The sequence below is a fragment of the Colossoma macropomum genome, unplaced genomic scaffold (genome assembly GCF_904425465.1).
Source record: "Colossoma macropomum unplaced genomic scaffold, Colossoma_macropomum, whole genome shotgun sequence".
Lineage (NCBI taxonomy): Eukaryota > Metazoa > Chordata > Actinopteri > Characiformes > Serrasalmidae > Colossoma > Colossoma macropomum.
This window is the reverse complement of record NW_023494806.1, coordinates 8,221,194-8,246,186: the sequence shown is the minus strand read 5'-3', so window position 1 is coordinate 8,246,186 and position 24,993 is coordinate 8,221,194. Positions and strand designations below refer to the sequence as shown.

Below are 24,993 nucleotides of genomic sequence, written 5' to 3'. Positions count from 1 at the left end.
AGCAACCAATCACGTCAACAACACGCAAATTCTTTGCTTTGGGTTTACTGGGAATAAATGGTGTTTGGTGAAGTTACTTCACAGTGAGCCTGATGACCATGGCTGCCGTGTTATTTCAGCAGAGGTTAACGTATTTGTGAATAAACTATGTGAGAATTGTACGCCAGTTCGCTTTGACAGAACCATGCAGGCAGGAGTGGGCCGAAACGTTTAAGTTGTGGACAGGAGCGAGACAAATGATTCTGATTTTTTTTGCAAGAGCAGGATGACATCTTGTGAGAATGGGACTGAAAAATGCAGTCCAGCGCAGACCTCTAGTTTGCAGCTGAAGCCCGGTGGTATTTGGATACAGTGGTGGTGATAGCCATTTATTTCTATATCTACATCTTTTATGTATAATGTTGGTACTGGTTAGCTTATAGTAAATCTAAAAAAAAGCTTCCTTTGGGCTGTTGTAAAACAATGTCATGGAGTGTTTTCATAACTATTTTGTTTAATACTGTTTCCATTGCTGTGTGTTTTTGTAGCTGGATCTATTCACTGTATTGATATTTCTTTCATAGCTTCTAAATGAATTTTAAATAGAATAATCAATTACACCATCCAGAAAATGACATATGGTGCAATCACACATTATTAAAAGATATTATATTTCAAAGTTATTTACAACTAATGGAAACGTGTATAAACAGATCTTTGTACTTGGACACCCAATACTGTTTCCTTTTCTATGGAAGACAAATAAATAGGTTTAAGGACTGAGGTTTAAGTTGCAATTAAACTGATTTATTACAATTTATTTATAACAATCAATCAAAAGTACTGTTTCTGTTGAGATGCAGAATTTAAGCATTTTTGTTCTTTCAGTGATGTAAAAAAAAAAAAAGTCAAGCTTTAGATTTTGACTTCAACAGAAAAATCTGCAGGAAATGCATTAAAAATTCACAGATTTATTAGTTGATATAAAAATCATAAGGTATATATCTCAATAACAAAATCCCCCCAGTAGAAAGTAAAGTGGTGATTTGGTGTTACTGGGGTTTCTGACACTGGTTCTAGTGATTGATCTTGGTGGTCAGATATGTTAGAAACTTTGGCATGTGCGGTAAGGCCTGTTGTGTGTTTGTGTACATACATGGTGTGTACGGCTCATTGGTGTGTGTGTGTGTGTATGTTAAAGACTGCGTTTTCTTGCGGATGCCCCCTCATACAGTAAGTGAGTGTGTTTGAGTGCTGAGGTTTTAGTGGAGTCTTTAAGCAGTGAAGTGGATCAAATGGCATTAGAGCATTGATTACCGGTCTCATCACTCTGATCCAGAGCAGAGCTTCTCCAGGCCCTCTAATCACTGGCTCTGCTCCGAAACAAGCCTGGAGATGTGCAAATCCAATCAGGATGGAGCTCCTCCATGCGACTCTGCTAGACTCGATTGGGGACTTGCAGGGCTCGTTTGAGACTTTTCTGGTTTACCTATAGGCTTCTGGTAAGCAGATGCTGCTGCATGTGTCATGTGTAGCTTCAAACAGATGTCACATCACGGTCATGCTAGCCTGGATCTTAGTTGTGTTTGCGGAGGAGTAGAATATATTAGCTGTGTTCTACTTGTGGTCCTTCCACATGAAATCACTGCAACTCAGTACCAGCTCTGGGAGACAGACAGTGGAACACAGTTATTGTTCTTGTAGGACAGTGTTATTTTGGAGATTCTGTTTTTTAAACTTGGTTTTGTCAGATTGTAAACTTTTAACAGCAATTTAACAGCATTTTAATATCAGCTGTCTCCATGGAAACAGTTGGAAAATGTAATTTAATTTAATTTAATTATGGTTGCTACTATATTGTTCTTTATTTTACATTATTTTTCACTTTTATTTTTCTTATTTTTTTATTTTTGCCGCATACCTCGTCCCACAGTTTTCAAGATATCGTCACCGTTCCAACTCCAGATTGTCCAGTCTGATTGTGTAATTTGGGCTTTTATACAGCTTTTTAATTGGATGCATGTTTTTGTACAGTCTTCGTTAAATTCAGAATTTTTTCCCATAGGAATGAATTGCACAACCATCTACTGTACTTCTGGTACAGTGTGTGCAACACGCATTTTTAAAAGATATTCTATTTCAAAGTTATTTACAACTAATGAAAACGTGTATAAACTAATCTTTATATTTGGAAACCCATATAAACTTTTGTCCTTGTTCTACTTTTTCTTTTCCCAAATATATAAACATTATTATAATACCAACACATTTTCATGGCTGTCCTGTGAAAAAACCACAGGACTTGATAAAACTTTACGATGACTCAGCAACGTCTTTGTTTAATACTTGTGGAAGGGCTACTGACCTTGGCTTCGCAGCTCAGGTTCTTCTTCATGATTCAGAAACCCTGCCCACTCTTTCTTAAAAGCACGTCAGAATAAAAGTCTTTGTTGTGAATTGTGCTGAAGGAAAATTTGACTTTACGAACAAAAGTTTTTAAAACACTTTTAAAGCTGCTATATTTTACATGTTATGGTTATAAAAGTTGTCAAACGTAAAATCAAACTGTTTTATGTGGAATTTGATAGAACCAAACTACCTTTTTTAGTAGTTCACTTAACCTGCATATATGGTTGGACGGTCGCAACTCCTGACATAGTGTAGAATAATGTGTTTTATATGACATATTTGTTTATTAATTGAACAAAAAAATGCATGTCAAGTCATTGTCCAAACAATCGGTAGGTCCATCAAAGGTGAGTATGAGAAACTGACTTTTTAGCCTTTTTATTGTTTGGAAGAAAATCTTTGTTCTAGAGACCAAATTAGCCAAGTTTAAAATTTTGGTGACACTTTATTTTGAGTGATTCTTTTTAAACACTCAACAGACTCTCAGTAATGTCAAAAACACTGAGAGTTAGGATTAGGGCCAGGGTTAGGTTTAGGATTAGGTTTTGGGTTGAGGTTAAGGTTAGGGTTAGGATTAGGCCCAGGGTTAGGGTTAGGTTTTGGGTAAGGTTGGGTAAGGTTAGGTTTTGCGTAATGGAAGTAACATATTAACAACACTACTTAATGTAAGTAATGTATCAACAGAACGTCTATAAGATATTTACTTCAATGCTTCACTACTGATACTTCACTGATATGTTGTTGATGTGTTACTGATAATCTGTTAAGAGAGGAGTTTATCATCTACAAAGGACCACTCCACTGAAATTTTACATATGAAGGTTACTAGTTTAACCCCTAATGCCCAAGAGCAGCAAATTGGTTCCTAACTCCTCTAACTTAAGAAGAACTCAGCCGGTTTGCATAGTTTTCCATGTAATTACTGAAGATTACACCTTAGGCTGCAATAAATGTGGGAATGTAAGGGGTTAAAGTCTTTGAAACTCAATTTAAACATGAATCTTATCAGTACGAGAGAATCTACTTTCAAAGTTTGTAAATACATTTATCATCCATTGCTGCGGGGGGAGCGACATTGTCGGACCACTTTTTTATTGCTTTATTGAAGTCATATTTGAGTTCCATACATTCCGCCTGGCTGGAACATGAAGGCATGTGGAATGCGTTGTTTCCGTGGTGATCCGAATCAGTATGCTGCTTCGGGTAGTTCATCAGAATAGAACAATGGAAGTGCCTTCAGCACCTCATACCTCTGCCACTTAATTACTGGCCTCTGCACAGCGCACAGTAAACAGGCATTAACATTGGAGACACACGCAGTCCGTCTAATGAGGTGCCCCAGATGACCACGGACGCCGAACTTCTTTTGATATTCATAAGTGTGGCTCGAGTCTCTCCTCATGCAGTCGAAGAATGTGGAGAATTGAGACAGAGAGAGCGCTCGGAGATAGATTCCCTTTATACGTTTTCTCATTTCTCCCCAAAACGAATGACATTTTTTCCTCCATTCCTCCTTCATGGTGTCATGTTGTTGTGCTGAGATATTCTCGCTCGTTGTTGGATCCCTCTTTTCAAACACTGCGGGTTTATAGGTGTTTGCGCAGGAATGTTTTTTTTTTTTTGACAGGGCTTTTGAATTATGGAATGCTTGACAGGTATTGTATTGTCTCTGAGAGGTTTGTGGTGTCGGAAGAGGAACAGTAGGAGATAATAGAGCTTTTTCATTTTCATCTCGACTGAATCAGCAACTCTGTAGGAGTCAGTACGTGTGTGTTTGTGTATGCTGTGCGCTCGAGTGCATATGTTCACAGATATGTTTTCATTTGACGCCAAAGCAAAGCGTCTTATACCGATCATGACTTAATCAACTTCAGGTTGATTAGATACATTATTCTTTTTATGACTAATGCTTTACTGAGTGTTGTGTCATTTTGCATCATGCAAGATCAACATTTTTCCATTTTCCTATTGCAAGCAAAATTGAAATGAAATAATGACACTAAAGGCACTAAAAGAAACACATGGATCATGGATCTACTGAATTCTTCAAAGAGTTGACAGCACATTTCAGACTTTAACCCCTTAAAATCCCAGGCTTATTACATACTAAGGCTTATTATTCAGTAACTACAGGGACTTTAGTACAAACTGGGTGAGATGGAGGTTAAACTGACTGGGACGTTTTGCTTTAAGTGAACCTATAGCTGAATTATGTTTACTCTTTTACAGCAAATGATTGAACCTTCCATTCTGTCTTGACCAAAACAATCATAATACTACTGAAACTTTACCCAATGTTTCAGTAATGACTGTTTCAGTAGTGACAATTTTAGCTCATTTTATTTTTAGTCATACCTGACTAGCAAACACAGCTTTGAACAGCTGTACACATAAAAGCATAATATTTTCATTAAAACACAAATATGTTTAATTAATTACAGGAAACATCTGTTTTGGTTGTGACCATTCTTAATGTTACACACTGATTTTCTGACTTTGGGACACATTTACATTTAGACGTGGATCTAAGTGCTCACCATGTGGCAGTGTGGGAGGGTTATGAGAAATCCAAATCTTTCAGCTTCTCTTCAAAAGAAATCAAAAGGATATTTTAATAAAAAATAATAAATATACTAAAAAATTGTACACTTTTTCATAAGTTGAAATGTAGAGGTTAGAATTTGGGACAGACACTTCCCAATGGAAAATGCTCTATAAATAGATCATAACATAGTCACCATAAATATGTTCTGAATACTTAATTAGTATTATTCTTGTTTTTTTTGCTGCAGTTTGGTTCAAATGGTGCAAAAGGCAAAGGTTTAAACACCCCTGGGCAAATTACATGCTTTGTTTTCTAAATAAAAATAGGTTAACACATCCCTTAATATGGAAGAAACTTGTGAAAAATTGCATTTTTCTGCAGAAACTAAAGCTCAGTTTCTATTTATTTTCTGAGTTTAACCTATTAGAAATAAATAAAACATAAAATATGAAATGTGTCATAACTTTTACATGTGTTCTGTGTAGAGAATGTGTTTACTTATTTTCACTTAGAAAATCAACGTCATTTGACCGGGGCAACCAAACATTTTTACAGAAACTGTACATGAACATAATGAATGGACAGATAGAAATGCCTCAATATAACCTGAAAAAAATCTTGTTACTTTAACCTACAGAACATTAAAGTGAATGTTTTTTTTGCCCCACAAAAGAGTTATTATTTCAGAAGTTTTGTTATGACAACAGTAGACGAAAGGGAGCATCTTTTACACCAGGGCTTCTCAACCTTTTCCACATAAAGGGCCACCTATTTATCTCTAGACCCACCTAGTATGACCTATTTATCACTAGAACCACCTATTTATCACCTGTTTATCACTAGAAAGCATGAAGGCCCACAGGAGAACAAAAGATCAAATTGTCCATTTAAGTCTAATCAGAGAAACCAAAATTTGTAGTGATCTTAAAGAATCAAAAATGGAAATGTGTTTTGTATTAGCCCTAACATACTGGTCATCCAGAAAGCTCCAGAGGCACACAGAGATCATGGTACATTTTGTTAGATTGTTCTTAGACCCCTTACTGGGTCTAAGTAGGAAAGTAAGAATCTGACTAGAGGTGGGTGATATGACAAAAATATCATATTCCGATACTTCAAGACATTTTCACTATACACGTTTCACATCACGATACTTTCACACACAGACGCAATGCAGTAGTATCACATTTGAAAACAGCCTTTACAAACTCACAGTACAATGATTTTTATTTTAGCGTGCTGCACTAAATCAAATTAAACAGGCCTCATTATGTTTTCTTTTTAATGAATTTGAACAGTTGATCCTTGTTTTTTAAGAATGCACGACATTCACAGTATGCTCAGAAAATCATCTTGTTTATCACGATAACAAAACATTTCACAATAATGATAGAACATCATCACATTACCCACTTCTAGTCTGACATAAAGCTGCACTATGTAGGATTTGGGGATTTGGAGACCTCTCTGGTGAAAATGTGTAATTGCATGCACCATGAAGAGAACATTTTGTAATGCCAGCTATACTTGCATTTAATTTTGTATTTGAGACCTAAATATTGAGCCGGAACTTCTTTCTGAGGCTGTACATGTTACATTAATACATAAAGACATATGACATGGTTAGAAAAAGACCTGCAAAATCCGACTCTGACTTTTAAATGAGTATTTCAGGCTTCACAGGGAGACTCACAGCAGCGCATACACTCCATATTTTACTGTGTTTTTCAAATTCTGACTCAGTAATGCTACTTTTTTTAAATTTTAATGAAAAATCTTATACAGTGCAGCTTTAACATATCTTTTTAATTCTGAAAGGGTGCTAACACCAATTTTTTTTGTCATCTGGGACTCTGCAGCAGTAGGCCTCAAATAGGCCTCTCTCTCGCTCTCTCTCTCTCCCTCTCTCTCTCTCATCAAGAATAAACTTGATGCTCTTGCTCCTCTTAAACTTTCTGAAGTGGAGTGGGCTGATATTAATATAACTCGTGAAGCCGTGCAGCATCTCTTTCTGCCCTTTTCAAACCGAGTGCCTCTCTGTGCTCTGGTGGTAATTAACAAAGCTCGTTTGCCATGCTAATCAGCATCAACATGCGTGCGTACAGTAGAAAGGCCAATGGCTCCCCAGGCTTCATCGCCACAGCGATGGCATTGATGGGTCGGTTCGACGGCTGGTTATAAAACGGTTTGAAGCGGTGGCTCAGGCTAACTCAGTCACGCAGGTGGTGGCGTTCGCTAATGCTACTTTATGAGACTTGCGTGAAGAGCGTTATGAAAGGATGAGGCACTTAATGAGAGCGTACGTGTGGGGCTTCCTCTGTCTCACCACCTCTGTGGCAAATGTTAAGCGCTCCCTTATTGAATCTGATGTTTGCTAATAAATCAGAAGGCTGGAAGAGGGAGATGGAGAGAGACCCTAAAGAGGAGGAGGAGGAGGAGGAGGAGGGGAGGAGGCTGGGAGGCATATGGGGGAGGAGAGGTATGAATCACCTCGTCTTGCCTTTTTCCTAGCGAGTGATTCCACCGTGGATTACTTGAATTGAGAAATTTGCATCTGCCTCAGTGCGCTCGCTCACTGTTAGCATTGATTAGCTCTGTTGCCTCCTCTTTTCGCCCTCTCTGTCTCTCTCTGTCACTCTCCCTCTCTGCCTCTGTCACTCTCTCCCCCTCTCGCTCTCCACCTCCGTCACCCTCTACCTCTCGCACTTTTAATGAGAGTATATTTTATTGCTGAAAAAAAAGAAACTTCTGAAATTAGATCAAGCGGCCGTCCTGTGCTTGATCATCCGGTAGAATCTGCGCTGTTAGAGACTGAAGTGACGCGGCTTCACGTCACGAGCACAAAGAACAGCACCCAGTCACGCAAAGAAGGTCAAAAAAGGATGACTTATAACAGCATAATTGTGTGCCTGTATATATAACTGACTCTAAGTTTGGTGAAATTGTATTCTTAATTCTGGAAGCGCCTTTGCTTGAAAAACTTCAAAATGTTGTGGGAAGTCAAGAGACATACATTAGGGTTTATTAGGAAGACTCTCGGCTGCTTTGACTTTGAGGAGAATGAGCAGGCTGGGTGAAATTGTGCCGTTAATTTTGAAAGGTTCTGGATACAGTCAGGAGACACACAGCAACGACCATCCGAGTTTATTACGGAAACTTCTAACTGCCTTTTCCTTTAAAGGAGTCATAGTCAAAGGCTATGACTGCACTGGCCAACACAATGTATGACACTGCTTTCCATAAAAATGGACAAAGGCATGTTGCATGGCTAGAAACACCAGCAGCCGTCTTTAATTTTGTCTGTACTTTTGTCCATTTTTATAGATGACAGTGCATTTAGTGTCAGACACCACATAAGCAAGTCTGTTTAAGATTAGTACAGTCGTGCAGTCTAGTCTGAAGCAGTGGATACATTGTGACTAGCTGATCCAGGGGACATGGGAATTGGGGGTGCTGAGGGGGCTGCAGCACCCTCTGATTTCAGGACTGGAACTGTTAAAAATAATACTAATTATAATAATAAAATGTTCTGAACTTTATAATAATTGGGCCTTAGTAGAAACCCATGTGAGCTTGTGTTGGAGCAGTTTGCATTTTAATATTTTTAAAAACCTGCAATTGCCCTGCTTTGTTTAAAAGGAAAGCCATATTTTCAGCACAGTGAGCTGACAGCTGGCCACTTTTGGGGCGTGTCGCTCCGACACATGCAGATTGAGGTGCGAAGACAGAAAGGCTATGCAGAGTTACAGGCCAGTTCTGAGCCGCAAAGCAGCATAGTGTTGTTTTTTATACTTCAAAATAATCATCTATCGTAATAATAATGTTTTAATAAATATTATTTCCCGCTCTGTGTGCATTTTAAGTGTTAAATCACACCGTGTGGCTGCGACACAATTGATTACCGCACCACATATCAACAATCTGATTGGTGGCCGCTCTGTCCATTTGCATAAAGTTTGTCCAGAACATGAGAGCAGAGCGAGGATATGCGTCCCTATGCGACGTCATCGGTCGCGTCGCATATACGCTGCTTATAATTTCAGCACCCCCACCTTAAAACACCTTCCCGCGTCCCTGAGCTGATCTATTCACAGTAATCAGGACTGGCTGGTTCTTTAAGGGTTCTTTAGTAAAGAAAATAGTTCTATATAGAACCACGAACACTCAAAGAACGCTTTGCATGATTAAAGGGTTCTTTGCATCATTAAATGGTTCTTCAGATTGATGGAGAATGTGCTGTAGTTGGTTCTTTATAGTACCTTCTTGAAAAGGGTTCTATATAGCACCAAAAAGGGTCCTTCTATTATTACAGTGTCAAGCCTTAACAATAGGAGAACCCTTTTTGGTGCTTTATAGCCCTTTTCAAAAAGGTTCTATATAGAACCAGAAAAAACATTCTCTCCATCAATCTGAAGAACACTTTCACGATGCAAAGAAACCTGTAATCATGCAAAGCGTTCTTTGTGTGTTTGTGGTTCTATTCAGAACCATTTTCTTTACTAAAGAACCCTTAAAGAACCAGCCAGTCCTGATTACTGTGAATAGATCAGCTCAGGGGCGCGGGAAGGTGTTTTAAGGTGGGGGTGCTGAAATTATAAGCAGCGTATATGCGACGCGACCGATGACGTCGCATAGGGACGCATATCCTCGCTCTGCTCTCATGTTCTGGACAAACTTTATGCAAATGGACAGAGCGGCCACCAATCAGATTGTTGATATGTGGTGCGGTAATCAATTGTGTCGCAGCCACACGGTGTGATTTAACACTTAAAATGCACACAGAACGGGAAATAATATTTAATAAAACATTATTATTACGATAGATGATTATTTTGAAGTATAAAAAACAACACTATGCTGCTTTGCGGCTCAGAACTGGCCTGTAACTCTGCATAGCCTTTCTGTCTTCGCACCTCAATCTGCATGTGTCGGAGCGACACGCCCCAAAAGTGGCCAGCTGTCAGCTCACTGTGCTGAAAATATGGCTTTCCTTTTAAACAAAGCAGGGCAATTGCAGGTTTTTAAAAATATTAAAATGCAAACTGCTCCAACACAAGCTCACATGGGTTTCTACTAAGGCCCAATTATTATAAAGTTCAGAACATTTTATTATTATAATTAGTATTATTTTTAACAGTTCCAGTCCTGAAATCAGAGGGTGCTGCAGCCCCCTCAGCACCCCCAATTCCCATGTCCCCTGGATCAGCTAGTCACAACCCAGAAGGATAAGTGGCTTAGAAGATGTGTGTGTGTGTATTTCCATCATGTTTTAGAATTAAGGTTTAGCATACTGTCAGTACTTTCCCTTTAACCTCCCTGCTAAAAAGAAATCGTAGAAACTATTAAAAGTATCTGTTGGTTCCTGCTGGTGTCCGATAGTCACTGAAGGTATTTTATGTTTTTCTGGTGGGTTTATATCTCAGTGTAAATGATTCTAAAGGTTTATCAGGGACTGACTCCAGACACATCAGATGGTTTCCTAATTTGATCTAAAGGTGTCCTACAGGAAACTAGTGGTCTCTAAATGGAAACCATTAAGGCTGGGCATACAATACTTGATTTTTTGCCAGATTTTAACCCCGATTTGCCCCCATGTGACAAATTTTCACAATCTGAAGCGATTTTCCAGGTCGGGAGCTCATTCAGAAGCGACTGACTGCAGATGATCTGGTAGTGTGACTGGAGAAATGAGTCAATCTTATCCCTCTGATCGAACTCTTAAGTTAAGGCCCTCCGATTTTATGTTCACGAGTCCTGCATTGTGAGATGTCCAGAGATTTACTCAACAAGTGATTCAGACAACAGCCAATCAGAGAGCTAGAGGAACAGAGAAAAAGGCAAAGAGACGGGCATGAACGCCGCCTGAACAGCAGAGTGGACACAGAGGAGCTGCGTGTAAAACACAGGCAAACAAGAGCCGTTATCATGTTCGTAATGTTGGATCCAGACGTCACGTCACTCTCTTTACAATTTCAAGTCAGCTGCCAGTTCGTTGTGAAACATCTCGCCAGCTCACAGTGTGAAATCGCCGTTTTTCAGCCCCATTTTAATCCCCAGTTTGCACTTTTGCTGCGCATAAAACCATAAACAAGTCTGGTCCAGTAAGAGTCGTGTGATTTTTGGAGGACATCTGGAAGTTTGAGTTCTTATTCATAGCCCAAACTTGTTATGTGTGTTATACTCTCTCTTTGCCCTGTCGCTTAGTGACAAAATAACAAGAAATTCTGTGACAAACTGACGTTAAGTTTGTGATGCTCTCAGTTTTAGAAATCTGTTAAGGTACTAAGGCCTGTATGTGGCACCACTTCATTTTCTCACTCTCACATAATGTACATGTTTGTTTCATAGTCATTATTGAAAAATTCACAGTACTTACAGAAAATATAAAAAAGATCATTCACTTTTGAGCATTGATGTGTCTTATCATGTATTTGCCATCATTTCATGAAACCAATAAGCTACTTAAGACTATATGTTAAAGGGATTTTACCATGATTAAAAGGTGTTTGTCTTATTAATAAAGCATAAGCAAAGCAGCCCCTCCTAACTTGTACTTTAGAGTCACAAGATTAACAACTGAATAAGAAGCCTGCAGTTTAAGAGGTTAAAATTTGAAACTGAACATTAATAATAATAATGTTTATATATATATATATATATATAGCACCTTTCATACATTAAAAATGCAGCTCAAAGTGCTTCACAGTACAAAGTAAAAACAACAGAGGAAGAAAAGATAATCGAGAATGATAACAAAATATAATAAACAAACAATAAATGGCAGAAAATGGATATATTAGTAAATACAATGAAAAAATTACAATTAACAAGAACATAAAAGTAATAGTAATATTCCAGTAAAAACAAAGGAAACAATAAAAACTAGTTAAATGCTAAAGTAAAGAAATACGTTTTTAACTGTTATACCTGTATCTCTGTGCATTTCTAATTGGAAATATGCAATCACAATAGCATGATGCTAACTGGTGGTGTATCAGCATATTAGCCTCCATTACTCATTAGCTAGATTAGCTTCACAGCTCCAGTGCGAAACTAAAGAAGGAAAACTTGACTAATCAACTACATTTAGACTAAGGGGAGAACTGTGTAAACTTTTTCTGTGCTGTTCTTAAAGAATATGAGCAGGCTGGGTTTGGATTCTCATCACCTTGCAGGAAATGAGGAGATAATTGCTGTGTTATGACTGAGAGCCAGATTACTGTTGATGAGGTGTGCAGCCTCAGTTCAAGCATCTTTTAATGAGTTTTGAGCTGGAATTCTGGCAGTACAGTAACAATACAGGACACAGAGTGGTGCAGTCCAGCAGATACAGGAGGCCCAGGATGCGAGATTACCACTCATACTCGGTTATGACTCACCTGAATATTCTTTCAGAAGTGCAGCTTTTTTAGGTGCTGTAATTTAAAAATTTATAAATATTTTATCATTCTGGCTACACCACAGATGGAACATCACTATTGTCCTCATAGAGGGAGCCACTGGTACAACATAATTTAAAAGAGCCTGTTTACTTTTTTCCTCCTGTTTGCCGGATTATAAATGTTTAACACCTAATCAGCATTTTAATTTCAGACTTTAATTTCACGCTCATATTTTTGGCCAGCAAACAAAAAGTCTGCATAGAAATGCCAAATAAGAGCTCCTGTCTGAACCTTATGGTTAACAGCTTTCAATCATCTCTGCTTTTTGGCAAATGTCTTATCAGAATGAGCAAATCTTTTACCCTTGGAAGTTTATTTGGATTATTAGTTCTCATAACTGGATATTAATTATTTCTCACTAGTATCTCATTGAAACAAAAAGAGAAACTGGAAAAATGCAGATACTGAATGACTTTAAATTGAGGCCACATTTCTGTTCATATGCATAGGAGGAGATGTTTAATTATGTTTGGAATTTGATGAAAAGTTATTGTTGTGGATGCAGCTTTGTTTGGCATAATTTTTTCGCCATGTGTTTTATCATCTGTTTGTATTGAAAACAGAAAGAAAACAGAACTGCAGACTCAAGGCTGTCAATACAGAATGTAAATCGACGGCAATATAATTCTGTACATAACTAACTGTGTATGGTCATGTGCAAAAGTTTTGGCACCTCTGGTCAAATTATGTTTTTCAGATTTTTTAAGCGAAAATAAGTTAGCATTCCCTCTGCAAATAACACACTTCTGCACATTTTAATGCATAACTACTGTTCATTTATTGAGTTTAACATAAAAATTTGATAACATAAAATGTGCTGTACAAAGATTATTGCACATTTAATGTTTCACACACATGCATTTTCTAAGCCCCTTATCCTTCTGGGTTGCGGGGGGTGCTGGAGCCTATCCCAGCAGTCATCAGGCAGAAGGCAGGAAACACCCTGGACAGGTCGCCAGTCCATCGCAGGGTAACATTTAATATGCTATGTTATATATATATTTTGTGTATTAAACTCAGCAAATAACTAGAAATTGTGCTCTAAAATGCCATATTTAAGCATTTGTAGAGCATTTGTTCTATGTAGAGGACGTTAATTTCACGAAGAAAACGAACAGAACATATAATTTGACCAGGGGTGTGTAAACTTTTGCATACGATTGTCATTCATCCAAAAATTGTGAAATTCCATTTGAATTGCGAAGCAAACAAATGTAATAACTCTTGACCTCTAAGGGTTAAAAGGGCCCAAATCCTACTTTTTTGTGTTTTATCTTTGTTCACTTATAATATTTGTTTGGTGTTGTGTACAAAAATTAATAATTAATTTTTGTACGGCCATTTTCCAGCATTTATAGTTTTTACCATGCTAGAATTAAACAGGCCAAGACTGATATATCTTAGCTTTTCTGACTCGCTGCTCTGTATTGTGTCTCATTCAGAAAGCAGTCTGAAACAGTCTGAAACACTCCTTATAACTTCAATATAAACAGATGGAGCTAAACTGCTTTAAGCTGAATTATTGGATATATGTAAATGCAGTGGTTTGGTGATATCACAGCTTTGTTTAAATATATTGACTGGAGACTCGGGACTGAATGGTTTTTTAAATGTCAATAATAATCACATACTATATCAAGCTCTTTTATTTCAAAACGTAAGTAAAATTCAGATTTCCATAATAAGGGCCCTTCAGAAGTTAATTAGCACCTACTGCTTCAATGGGAGCAACATTGTTGAACCAGTTTTTATTGTTTTATTGCAGTAGGTTTTAAGGTCCGTGTATTCTGCTGCAGTCTACATTGCTTTGCTAAGATTTGAGGTGTGGAAGTGTGTTGTCGGCTTGGTCGTCTAATTGGTGATCCAGATCTAGTTTGTCAGAAAGGCAGTACAGTAAAATGACTAAAAAACACAGAGTAGCATGCGCTCTGATATTAGTGGCCCATGAGAGTACCACTAATATTCTTTTAAGACTCAGCTGGCAGAAGAACACCTGGACGTTCTTTCATAACACAGCCTTTTTCTGGTGCTGTCATTTAAAGAGCTTTTGAATATTCACTGTTCTGCTCCTCTGGCTGCACCACGCATCTGCAGAGCATTTGGATTTTGAATCTTTTGTTTGTCTGTGTGTTGTGAGACGGAGCACATATTATTACTAAGCACATATTATTTACAGTGTTTTCACAGAATGGCCAATGATGTGGACTTTCTCTGTAGCCTGAAGCAGGGAGCTTGTTTGAGACCAGGCAGCTCACATAGTTCATAAACATCCGTAATAAATCTCAGGCTTTTACAACCTGTCTGCTGTTTTCAAACAGACACTGTTTGAATTCATGAACTCAGCCACAGCGAAGTAACTGCCTGCCTCCGGCATACATAGCCAAGGCAGTAAACAGCAGTCTGTGATACGTGTGTGTTTGTGTGGGTGGGTGTGTGCGTGTGTGTGTTTGTGTTTGTGTGTGTGTGTGTTTGTGTGTGTGCATGCCTCTGTGAGGCTGCATTCGAGGCTGGGAGTCTGTACGTGATAAGTGTGGCGACATAGGCAAGAAATTATAGCACAATATTTTCTAATATTTGTCAGTTATGTTGTACATTCACTGGCCTCTTTATTAGTTACTCCTGCTTTCTGTCACTGATTGTCCAGTTTATCAGCTTTGTAGTTTTACCAACTTTGAAATTCCAAAATTATCATCTGTGTTTACCCCTCCACCCTTACACCATTCAATAATGATCAGGACCCCACATTTTTTTTGTTTTATATATATATATATATATATATATATATATATATATATATATATATATATATATATATATATATATATATAGCTGTTGTTGGAAGAATATATATATATATATGTGTATGTATGTATATGTTCCAGAAGCGCTTGCGAAAAAAAGTAAAGTAACCACTTTGGAGATACAAGGTTTTGTTCTGACAGCAGTGATGTACGTCTGCACATTTTAATACACAATTTAACATATTGGAAAATGAATAAAGTATAAAATGTGGCCTGTGCAAAAGCTGTAGCACATTTTATATTTTATGTTTTGTTAACGTCAGCAGATAAATTGTCCTCTAAAATCTGCAGAAAATTGCTATGTTTACGTTTGTTCTCTGTAGAGGATGTGTTACTGATTTTCACTTAGTAAATCTACAAAACATATAATTTGACCAGGGGAGTTCAAACTTTCTATGCAAAAACTATATACACACACTTATATAACTATATACAATAACTGTGTAGATATATACCTACATTACTATGAAATTTAGATCTGACTCCTGCTGAACATATGGATAGTGTTTCTCTGGAATGTAACTATATCCAAAATCACCATATGCACATTAAACTATATACAGAAATGTACATAAATATATACACTGTTGTCCAAAAGGCTTTTAAAACACATTTTAAAACCAATAAGTACAGCTTATTCATTTTTCAGAGTTCTTTGATCGTGAGAAGCAGAAAATGCAACCAACTTCTTAGACTGAACTTTAAAAGTGTGGAAAAATATGCCTGCAGATTTCTTTGGAAAAGTTAAAGCAAGCCTTCTGAAAAGAATGAAGCTGTAATAAAGGCAAAGGATGGACATACAGAACGACTCAATATTATACTTAGCGCTAGAGAGTTTTTTGCAGTTTTCTGTTAAACATATTTTCTGCTTTTTTCCTCATGCTCAAAAATGGATAATTGTACTTCCATTTATTTAATGTAAATTAACCTTTTTAACTCCTTGGAACCACCAAAGTGGGTGTCATATGAGAGCGGTAACTGTGTTCTTTCCAAATAGATGGGCAATGTAATTTTAAAACTTTTCAATAAAAGGAGCTGAACTCACAAATTTTTTTTCTACTGAAAGTTGACCCATTTTTCCACAAATCTGAGCTATAAACTGGATCTCAGATGGTGTCTCTTCATATGCACTGTTATGTTTATAAAAAAAAAATATAAAAAGCATCTAAGGTTTTTGGCTTTCAGCAGTAAAATGTAAGCATATAGCATCATGTTTATGATCATAAAACACATTTTCTGTTAATTTGAGGGGAACTTTTACAACCCCCCCCCCCAACAATTTACATTTATTTCATGCAATAATTTGCCTTACGATTTGGGCATGTAAATTCAGATGGACAAACAAAAAAATACCCACGAGCATAAGAGGTTAAATAAATGAAGCGTGATCTTTGCACAGTGTTACATGTGTAATACATAGGGGACAGATTACTAGTACATATAGGTACTTTGGTGGGGTGTGCACACAAGATGTTTAGTTTTCTATGCATCGTGTATGTCGCTACGTCCTGTCACAGCATATTGTGTATGTGATTGTCTCTGCGTTCCTTACATGTATGAGTATGTGCAAATGTGTGACAGACAAAAGAATATGGGAGTTGTGAGGTTAAAAAAGAATATGTAAGTGTGCAAGGCGTGAAATTCAACAACAACAACTGAGTGATTGAACACCTGAACAAAAACAAACACTGTACAGCTAATAACTCAGAGATGTCAGATTGAAGTCCCTCTCCATGCATCTCATTAGGATGCAAACAGACAGACGTCAGACACACAACGGTAAACGGGACGGTTAAAAGCCCTCCAGGTGGTCGTTCAGGTCCCGCTGGCGACTGTGTGTCCGTTTCTCATCCCGTTTCAGTCGGCCTGAGCCTTAATAAATCAATTATGCGCGACAGTCCCCGTCACTTTTAAACACCCATATAAATTCATCATCACGCTGCCAATCTGAGAGAGGCCCAGGTTGGACGGCTCATTATAATGGATGGACTGGAGAGAGGGGATCGGCTGCACTGGGCTAATTCAGGTGTGTGTGTGCTTCAGTGTTGTGTATGTGTGTGTGTGTACTGACATTTCTTTAACCTCACTGGTCATTAGTGGAGGGAAAAAAAGGCCAGATTAACATTGCCATGCACCTCTCACACACATCCAATTGTGTCAGACTCGAGCTGCCTAATACTGTTATACTGTGAGTGTGATATTTTGAATGGTGTGAGAGTAGGTGTTATACCACAGTTCCAACCACACAGTCTGACTGAATGAAAAGTATTTCTCATGTGTTGAGATGTGTATACACTATGTGGACAAAAGTATTGGGACACACGAGTTCAGGTGTTTCATTCAGTCTCGTTGCCACAAGTGTATAAAATCAAGCACCTAGCAATACAATTTCTATCCGAATGAACGAGGTGGGTAATCCTGTAAATAATCTGTTAAATAGGAGAATAATATCCATGTAAATGCCTGTATCTGATTACATTCCCAATCGGAAAGTTTAAGTACGTTCTGCGCATATACATCGCGTCATAGCGGAAGTTTATAACGTTCAGCATGGTGGGAGCAGAAACTGGTCTGCAGAGGAGACGGCGGTGGGATGGGCGTCCAACTTATGTGTCGCAGAACACGACGTCTTCCTCTCGCCGCTTCCTTAATAAGTACATGTGGGGTACTTTTTCTGAGTCTGACATTATTTTTAAAGCAATTAAAAACTCAAGCACTGCTCACTGCTGCTCATCTCACTCTGACTGGACGCATGTGATGTTCGCCGTCATGGTAACATTTGCTCTAAGTGGTACAATGCGCATGAGCATCATTTTGGATCAGATTGCTTGCAGTGTGCATGTAAACGAAGATTTTCTATCAGATTGTTGAGTAGAGTGAGCATATAAACACCTCAGTCTAAATCTGTAATCGGAATGTATTCAATCGGATTGGCAAAAATCTTTGCATGTAAACACAGCCACTGAATTCGAGTGTGGGACTGTAATAGGATGCCACCATTACAACAGGTCAGTTTTGCGAAATTTCTTCCCTCCTAGATATTCCTTGATCTGTTGTGAGTGGTATTATTGAAAAGTGGAAGCATTTAGGAACCACAGCAACTCAGACATGAGGCAGATCATGTAAAGTTACAGAGCAGGTCACTGAGTACTGAGGTGCATAGTGCATAAAAGTCGCCAACACTGCTGACTCAATAACTGCAGAGTTTAAACCTCCTCTAGCATTAACATCAGCACAAACACTGTGTGCCGAGAGCTTCATGGCATGGGTTTCTATGGCTGTATGCAAGCCTTACATCACCAAGCACAATGCCAAGCGTCAGATTAAGTGCACCACTAGAGCAGTGGAAACATATTCTGTGGAGTGCCCAATCACGCCTCTCTATCTGGCAGTCTGATGGTCAAGTCTGGGTTGTTGAATGCCAGAAGAACATTACCTGCCTGACTGCATTGTGCCAACTGAAAAAGTTTGGTGGAGGAGGGATGATGCTTGTTGTTTTTCAGGGGAAGGCCCTTTCCTGTTCCAGCATGACTGTGCCACAGTGCACAAAGCAAGGTCCATATGCTGAGTTTGGTGTGAAGTAACTTGTCTGGCCCACACAGAGCTCAACCCCATCGAACACCTTTGGGATGCATTAGAATGGAGAATGCGAGCCTGGCCCTCTCGTCCAACGTCAGTCTGACCTCACGAATGTTCTTCTGAATCATCTGGACATCATCTGAATAAGCCTGGACGTCCATGAAAAAGATGGCATCTAGAAGGCAGCATAGGCTGCTCCAAAATGTGTTCAGTGTTAATGGTGCCTTCACAGATGTGTAAGTTCTTCACTAATACTCTTTTGAACTTTACACTGGTAAGAACCTAGATCAGGGGTGCACAACTCCAGTCCTGGAGGGCTGGTGTCCAGCACAGTTCGGTAGATCTCCCACTCAAACACACTAACTAAACCTGGCAATTAACAGAGGAGTTAAATCAGGTGTGTTTAACCCCTTACAAACCCGGGCTTATTACATACTAAGACTTGCTATTCGGTAACTACAGGGACTTCAATTCAAAGTGGTTGTGCTCTTCTTAGGTTATAGAATTGTGTGATAAAATGTTGAGCCTGCCGGCAAGCCCTGGTTATTTAAGGGGTTACGCAGGTAAATCAGTAATCTATGCTGGACACTGGCTCTCCAGGACTGGAGTTGTGCACCCCTGATCTAAGTTCTTACCAGTGTAAAGTTCAAAAGAGTATTAGTGAAGAACTTACACATCTGTGAAGGCACCATTAACACTGAACACATTTTGGAGCAGCATATGCTGCCTTCTAGATGCCGTCTTTTTCATGGACATCCAGGCTTATTTCAACAAAAAACACATTCCCAAAAAACATTCTGCCCCCGTTACAATGCATGGCTGCATAGTGAGAGATTGTGGGTGCTAGACTGGCCTGCCTGTCTCCTATTGAATACATGTGGTGTATTTTAAAAAATACAAAATATGAGCAACCAAGGTCCCATACAGGAGCACAGTATGGCAAAAATGTCTGCTTTCAAAACTGGATCGGTTGGTGTCTTCAGTCCCCATGTGATTATTAAGTAAAACAGTGGTAAACATGCTCTTGTCAGAACTTTTTTGGAATGTGGTACAGGCATATGTAACGTGCCAGAAGTATTCAGACACTCGCAGTTAAAGGAGAAAAAGAGGCTTTACCTATAGTTTATAGCTTTATAGCTATAGCTTAACTATACCACTAATCTTATTGTTTGGGTAGTTAATTATGATTAATTGCATTTGTCTTATTTGCGTTAATTTGACCCTAAAGAAGATTTTTTTCATTTAAAAAGCAGTGATTTTTGCTATAGCTGTATGAGTGGACAAAATGTATGGATCACATTCAATAATTCAATAACATTATTTCCACTCTGTGAAAGCAGAGATGCTTTTGATCTTAGAAATACGCACACACACATTCATTCACACATAAGCTCGCTTTCTCTCTCGCGCTTTCTTTCGGTAGCATAAACATTAGCAGTGAGGCTGGGGTGATGATGTAGAGTAATAGACAGATAAATCCTTGTTAAGCGAGCGAGCAGAACTCACCCCCTACTCTTCTCTCACACCTCCCGACACACTCCTGCGCTGTGTGTGTGTGTTCCAGAGGTAAGGATAATGAGTTGAGGGAACGCTTAATGAAGCCGGACCTGTTCTACTGTTCCCTATTAGCCCAGAGCATGACCAGCCTCACGCTATAGCACATGTGTCGTGATGGGGATGAGGAGAAAGGCTGCTGCATGTGTGTTAGAGGTCTGCACAGGCGTGACACTGAAGCCTGACCCTGACCTGTACCTGCGACTTCGAGACCTGACCTGAACCCACACTGATATGCAGAGAGGGATAATTGTAGACACGATCAATTAACATAATTGATTTTTTTCCCAACATTAGGTTGTCATGACAGACTTCGTAGATCAGCGGTTGTCACTGTGATATCGGGGCAGATTTTTAATCACTGTCACGATTTACTGAAAAAAGAGCAGCGGCTCTTTAGTGCCTGTAATAAGAAGAAAGCTGCGGTCGCTAGTCTTTTGCACTTTTGCCTCTATGGTTACTCACACACTGTAAATAGGCCTGGGAACATGCTGATATTTATGGTTATTGTTATAAATTACACCACAGTGTGGCACAGTATGCTTTTCTGAGCATATGGACAGCACTTCTAGAACACTGACCAACTGCATGTTTCATTACAAATAGAACATAATTAGTTCTGTTTAATTTGATGTAGTGCAGAGATGTGTGTGCTATCATTTGTCCTCCTTTTTGATAGTATTTTTAAATGTTCTTCTTTATTGTCCATTTCAACTCTGACGTCAAACACAAAAACTGGGTCAATTGGTGTTTTTAGCATCCAAACGATTGATAAGTGCTGTTTAAAGGAAAGGTGATGTAACACAGTGGTAAACATGCTCCTGTCACAACTTTTTTGGAACATGTTGCAGTAAAATTTTCAATTATAATACAGGTCAAACAGAATTTACTAATCATTAATCACAGTTTATTTTTTTTAGTAGCAATTCACTTACTGTCCCAACTTTTTGGAATTAGGTTTATACTAGTATCACCTGAAAAATGAATACCTTGTGCTTAGAGGCTGTTTCACTGGAAGTGAAATAAATGAAGGGTATATTTCGCTGCTGTCGGAACAAAACCTCGTATCTCCATTTTTGTAATTTTTCAGTTTTTGACATAATTTGAAAATACCTGTTAGCCTTTCCGTTGTGTGTGAATTTCATGACTAGATGAAATGGCCCAGAATTGCTTGGAAAAAAGTCTGTTTCTATTGACTTACATCGCAAGTAAAGTAGGTTTTTTCCTTCTCCTGTAAAGTTAACGTTTTGGAGAAGGGAAAAAAAAATAAAATAAAATATATATATATATATATATATATACACACACACCGATCAAGCATAACATTAGGACCACCTCCTTGTTTCTACGCTCATTGTCCATTTTATCAGCTCCACTTACTATATAGGAGCACTTTGTAGTTCTACAGTTACAGACTGCAGTCCATCTGTTTCTCTGTATACTTTGTTAGCCCCCTTTTACCCTGTTCTTCAGTGGTCAGGACCCCCATGGACCCTCACAGAGCATGTGATGGATCATTCTCAGCACTGCAGTAACACTGGCGTGTTGGTGGTGTGTTAGTGTGTGTTGCGCTGGTCTGAGTGGATCAGGCACAGCAGTGCTGCTTGAGATTTGATACAGAATATAAATAGAACCTAAATGTAATTTAGTATGTAGCTATGTAGCAAAAATATAAAATTACATTTAACTGCATTAAATAAAAGTAATAACTCTCGGCTTCTACAGGTTAATGGCTTTGCAACATGAGCATTAATAACAGACCTCTGTCAGAAAGTAAGGCGGTTCTAAAGATGCCAGTGTTGACTTTATCAGAGTCTGATCACTCTCTGCTGTAAATCACTCAGTCTGTCTGTCACTGTAATGATCCAGTAGAGTGATCACTGCTGAGAGAGATGGATGCATAGAGAAAGAGTCAGAGAGAATGAGAGTGAGAAATCAAGAGAGAGAGAGAAATAAATTGAGAGAGAGAAACAAGACAAAGTGAGAGTGAGAGAAAGAAAGAAAGAAAGAGAGAAAAAAAGAAAGAAAGAAAGAAAGTGATGGATGGATGCATAGAGAGAGAAGGGGGGGAGGGAGAGAGAAAACAGCAAAATAAAAACAAGTTTGGCAGTGACAGCGTGTTTTGGCTCCTGCACTCTTCAAGGTTTGAGGTGTGTTTTAAAGGCTCCAGTGCGCCACTCTCTCTCTCTCTCTCTCTCTCTCACTCTCTCTCTCTCTCTCTCTGCTGTCAGTGTGCGCTGTGTTCACACGCTAATGTATTCTGTGGACAGAGAGAAATGTTCGTTGTCCACTCTGACTGTGTGTCTCTCTCCCTCTCTCTTTCACACACACACAAAAAAGGAACAAAACATGCTGGAAAAAACAACATGTGCCGTCACAGAGGACAGAGGCTGCTTGATAGGTTGCTGTTGTGCTCCTTCAAGCATCTTTTAAAGTAAAGTTCCTTTGAAATTAAAATTACTCATCCTTGCAGTTTGCATCATGTGATGTTTTTGCAGCTTGTACAATTTATATACACTGTGTGGCAGATTTTTTGATGTTTCTTACTCTCACAAAAGTCATTCTGGCTTTTAAAAGTCATTGTCATGATTTTCATGATTTTTTTCATTGTAGTTGTTGATTTTTGTTGCTGTTTCTTTCTTTTACCAATTGCATATGCATTTAAGTTTCCCTTTTAAGTAAATACCGGCTGTGTGTTGTTTAACACCTGTGAAAAGCTTTCCACAAGCTCAGAATCATACAGCTCCTTAATAAATTGGCTGTGCTCGGGGGAACTAAACAGAGATTTTACTGTATCACACGGTTTCCAAATGCACTCGGAGTAGAACTCAAGTTTAGCTCATGCCACCAGCCGAAAATGAATTTTTCAAAACAGAAAGTCAAAATAATTACTCATTTTCTTGAAATAATGTCTTATTTTCTCATGTAGTTTTTAATTACATGCAGAAATAATCACAGACCTTCTCAACAAGTAATAACTACTCTTTTTTTTTTACTTTATTCATTATTTTGAGTCCAAATCTGGTGGAAACAAGTCATTATTTCGACCTAATGAGACACAATTTGAACCAAAATCATTCTGGAAAATTCGTAGTATATAACTTGCTAAATTGGCCGCCCCCACTCGCACAGTGTGCCAGTAGACTGTCAGTAATTAGTGCCTCTCTTAGTAAACCTGCAATCAAATGCAGTGAAATCCTCAGATGAATTTTTCCAACATCTAATGTAAAGCCTTCCCAAAAGAGTAAAGGCTGTTACTGCAGCAGAGGAAGGACAAAGTCCCTATTAATGCTACCTGACTTCAGATTCACATTGGATCAGCAGCCTAAAGCTTTAAGACCTAAAGCCTAAAGCTTTAAGACATATAGGGCCAGATGTAGGAGCAGCCCAAATTGTGCCTTGATGCGATCGCAATGAACATTTGATTTACTAAGGGTGTGGAGAGGACCACCTACTAACTGCACGCTCGTTAAAAGAAGCAGAAAAATGAGAAAAGTTCAGTGCCAAAGAGAGCGCGGTCTTAATAAATGAAATTGTTTCACACCAATACATTCTACAGGGGTGTTATTCAGCTCTAACTCAAAAAAATCTGATTTGTAAAACAATAACATGGAATGTGAGTGCATGATTGGCTGCGTCACGGCATATTTTGCACCACGTTTTTCACATATTTACATATGTTAGAGGAGGGGTGTCAAACTCAACCACTTAAAGGGCAATATTAAAAAAATCTCAGCAAGTCTGTGGGCCAGCTGTGTTTTCATTTCATTTTTACTTAACATTTTGCCATTGTTTATTCAAAATATGCCAAAACTGCAACAGCAAAATAGGCATTGAAAACTTATTCAAAATAGTTCAAAATAAAAAAAATAGGTAGTTTCTTTAAAACTGCCTTTTTGCTTAAACTAGACACCAGGCATCTTTTCTTTTTGTGTAACCGCTGGCCCATAGATGATTGTTGGGGGAAAGGGGGTCAGAACGTGCACTATGTTGCAGTGCATGCTGGGGACTGTAGTGTATCTCAGGGTGAAACGGAATAAGAATAGAAAAATAAAATGATTTTGCAGGCAGAATAGGACAATATCACTGGCCTGACTTGGCCTGCAGGCCTTGTGTTTGACACATGGGTGTTCGAGTTCACATGGTGTTGCATCCTTACAGTATATGTTTTAGGCTCAGTCCTCCATCTAGCATCTGTGTCTACTGCTGTTGTTAAAGGTCCCAATAACACATCTTTGAGATGGCGCTTCAATGCCTGATTTTAAAAGGCAGAGAAAAAACAAGTAGAATATGCATCTGCTATCTCCACCCATTTTCTGCAGGCCCCTCCGCTTTGCATGGCCCTGCCTCTAATGCATGTGTAAGAGAGAGAAGCGCATTTTGCATTTTTCTATGTATGTGGCTCATAAAATGCACACTGAGGCTCGTGCCCATTTCGTATATAACACGTCCAATTTGCGACTGGAACTGGCGCAGAGGGCTTAGTACCTCGGGCCCAAAATACATTAACCCATGTGGTTCTCCTTCTTATATTTTTTATGGGTTTCCATGGCGACAGATGTTTGATTGGCACTGTGTGGCACTGTGAAAGGCCAGAGGATGGGGTTGTGTAATGGTGTAATGGATCATAAGAAGAAATAATGGAGTGATTCTGAGGTCATGTGACTCACATAGTGAAACAATG

At 38.6% G+C, this 24,993-nt stretch overlaps 1 protein-coding gene across 2 annotated transcripts in view; it reads left to right on the top strand.

Moving 5' to 3' along the window:
• Window positions 1-24,993, top strand: part of ksr2 (kinase suppressor of ras 2) — a 164,920-nt gene that overhangs the window by 52,163 nt on the left and 87,764 nt on the right. The window lies entirely within an intron of this gene.